The sequence below is a fragment of the Mirounga angustirostris genome, unplaced genomic scaffold (genome assembly GCF_029215605.1).
Source record: "Mirounga angustirostris isolate CCGP_5_RB_7025 unplaced genomic scaffold, mMirAng1.0.hap1 SCAF_15, whole genome shotgun sequence".
Classification (NCBI taxonomy): domain Eukaryota; kingdom Metazoa; phylum Chordata; class Mammalia; order Carnivora; family Phocidae; genus Mirounga; species Mirounga angustirostris.
This window is the reverse complement of record NW_026991723.1, coordinates 72,459,220-72,462,909: the sequence shown is the minus strand read 5'-3', so window position 1 is coordinate 72,462,909 and position 3,690 is coordinate 72,459,220.

The following is a 3,690-nucleotide window of genomic DNA, read 5'->3' as shown; positions in this document are numbered from 1 at the left end:
GCCTCCGCGCAGGCGCACAGGGCGCGACGGCAACAACCACTTCCTTCACGATCGTTGCTAGGGGAGAAGGACGCCTCAGCCGCCTGGCCGCTTCCGGTGTGTCACTGCCTTCCTAGCCCCAGCTGCTGGAGGATTTGTTCTTAGTCGGATCTAAAGGATGTCCCAGTGTCTGAGGCACACGTAACCAGTGTGTGCAGAGCGCGTTACCGCCCACCGTGGCCGTCACGCGCGACCATTACTTTTGCCGTCTGGTTCTCTTGCCGTCTGGTTATCCATGTGAAGAAGATGTGTGCACAGAATTTTAAAGCCGAGTCCTCAGCCCCGGACGCCTTCCTTTCACTAACCCCATGCTGTCTTTCCAAAAGGAAGATGAATTTAGAGGTTCTAGGCGCTGTCTTCTGCCTGTTAGGGACCCTCACAGTTCATGACCATCTGGTTCGGGGTTTCTCAACCTCCACACTGTTAACATTTTGGACCTTATAATTATTTGCTAAATAAGAGCTGGACTATGCATTGTAAGATGTTTAGCAGCATTCCTCCACACACTAGGTACCAGTAGTACCACCACTCCAGTCGTGACAGTCAAAAATGTCTCCAGATTTTGCTAAATGTGTGTGGGGTGCAGGGTTGCCAGAACAAACAGTTCACTCACTTAAATTCGAATTTCTGACAGCAACAAATAATTTTTTGGTATAATTATGTCCCAAATATTGCATGGGACTCTACAACAGCATGAAGAATTTTGCCTCAAAAAAATGTGCTTCTATCATTCATTCAGTACGTATTTATTGAGTCTCTAATATAAGCTAGCACTGTTGGAGGCTCTGAGGACATAGTGGTGAGTAAGGTAGACAAGATTCTTTTTTTTTTTTTTTAAGATTTTATTCATCCATTTATTTGACAGAGAGCACAAGCAGGCGGAGGGGCAGGCAGAGGGAGAGGGAGAAGCAGACCCCCCGCTGAGCAGGGAGCGGGATGCAGGGCTCCATCCCAGGACCCCAGGATCGTGACCCAAGCCGAAGGCAGACGCTCAATCAGTTGAGCGTCCGTATTTGAAACATTTGATGATTCTCATTGAACCTTGCTTCCCATGAGGCTCTTCAGATATACAGGCTTCCCGGTCCATGCAGAGCCCCCATAGACAAGATGTTGATTTCAGGGAATATATATTCTTTTTTTTTTTTTTAAGATTTTTATTTATTTATTTGACAGAGAGAGACACAGCAAGAGAGGGAACACAAGCAGGGGGAGTGGGAGAGGGAGAAGCAGGCCTCCCGCAGAGCAGGGAGCCCGATGCTGGGCTTGATCCCAGGACCCTGGGATCATGACCTGAGCCGAAGGCAGACACTCAATGACTGAGCCACCCAGGCGCCCCTCAGGGAATATATATTCTAGTGCAGGATGACAGACAATAAATAAGCAAATAAACTTTAAGATATAATAAATTCCTTTAAGAAAATGAAACAAGGGAAAGATATATATGACATATAGTTTACATATATAGATATAGACAGAGCAAGAGAATTAATGCAAACACATAGGAGAGTCACCAAGCTGAAATTATTAGAGTCAGGGTCAATCGTTAGAGTCAATTCCAGGACATCTAAACTGACTCAAAGGACAAATAGAAGATGACTTGAGGGGTGTGAGGGAGTTTTGGGATAAGAGAGTTGTGAAGTAAGTACCAAGAAGGGAAAAGAGGCAGAGGCAAGAAAAGAACATGAAGCTTTTCAAGAAATAAAAGTCTATGTGCCTGGGAGTGGGGATGAGTGGAGGGTATGAAACTGGAAGAAGCCAGATTGTGAGAGGTCATTTTCTTTCATGTTGAAGAAGTTGCTCTGTATCCTAAGAGCAATGGAGAGCCAGTGTGGAAATTTAAGTAGTAAAGTGATACCTTCAAATTTGCACATCAGAACAATTCTCTACTAAGAGAATGAGTTGGGAGATGTCAGGACCACCATTATGAGACAGTTTTAAGAGTCCAAGTAAGAGATGCTACCTGTTTCAAGGTAGTAGCACTGAGAATGGAGAAAGCATAGTGAAAAGTTGAGACACATTTGTGAAGCAAAATGAGAAGTTTGGGGTCATCAGTTCGGAGGAGTGAAGGAGAGGAATAAATCATGATAATGCCCAGGTTTCTGGATTGAGCAACCAGGTGCCATCTCTAAAATAAGGATCACAGAAGGAAAGTAGGCTTATGGTATAAGAAGATGCACCCATTTGAGACATGTTGTGTTTGAGATCACAGCTACGTCCACATCAGAGTGTGTCATATCCATATTTGAAACATTTGATGATTCTCATTGAACCTTGCCTCTCATGAGGTTCTTCAGATATACAGACTTCCCAGCCACTTCCTCCACGCAAGCTCTTCTTATAGAAGCTCACTGATACTTGTTCAGGGCTCAGCTTCCCAGGTGGAATAAGTTCCCATGCTACCTTGAGTTAAAGGAAATTTTCTACACTACAAATTTGATCATGTTGCTCTCACCCAACTTTACCCTTAGATTAGAGTTCAAATACTTTAACAGGCTTTCAGGATTCTGTGTCAGTCTAGGGTCTCACATGCTCTGCTTTTGCTCATACTGATCTCTCTGCCTAAAATACCATTCCTCCCCTGCTGCAGTATCCTTCAACCCCTATATCCTGTAGGACCTAGCCCAAGTTCTCTCCTATTGGGACACTTCCCTTGTCAGGTCATAGTCCCACAGCTGATTTAGAGCTTTGTAGTCAAGATAAAACTAGCAACGGGAAGGCTCACTTCAAAGCAGACGGGACTTTAATCTGTGGCCATTATTAATGTACTGCCTCTGAGCTGCAAATTCACCATTCTTTGCCCTGGGGAACAGTACTCTGCAGACTGCATTTCCCCCCTTGCCCGGGGGCTGAATGTTAAACTCTGCCTGTAGAGGGTGCTTGAGACACACTGCAAGGCTGGGAAAGAAAAGGGACTTTTTTTCTTTTCCCCCTCAAACAGATCAATGTGCAGTGTTCCCTGTTCGGTGCTGGTTTCTTTGTCGCCACATTGGTGATGGCTCCTATTTTAGGTTGAATTGTCTCCCCAAAAAGACATGTTCAAGTCCTAACCTCTGGTACCTGTGAATGTGGCCTTTTTTGGAAATAGAGGCTTTGCAGATGTAATTACTTAAAATGAAGTCACACTGGATACAGTGGGTTCTAATCCAATGACTCATGCCCTTATAAGAGAAAACAGGGCGCCTGGGTGGCTCAGTCAGTTAAGCGTCTGCCTTTGGCTCAGGTCATGATCCCAGGGTCCTGGGATTGAGGCCCGCATCGGGCTCTCTGCCGGGCGGGAAGCCTGCTTCTTCCTCTCCCACTCCCCCTGCTTGTGTTCCCTCTCTCACTGTCTCTCTGTCAAATAAATAAATAAATAATTTAAAAAATTAAAAAATAATAATAAATTAAAAAAAAAAAGAGGAGTAAACAGCCGTACATACAGGGAAAATGACTGTGCGAAGACAGAGGCAGAAATTGGAGGTGTGCTACCGCAAGCCTGGGAATGCCAAGGATTGCCAGCAACTGCCAGAAGCTAAGAGAAAGGCCTGGAAAGATTCTCTCCTCAGAGGCCCCAGAAGGAACCAACCTGCCAATACCTTGCTTTCAGAATCATAACCTTGATGACAACTGTATTTAGGATTCTGGTAATTGAGATTGATCTCTACAGCATTT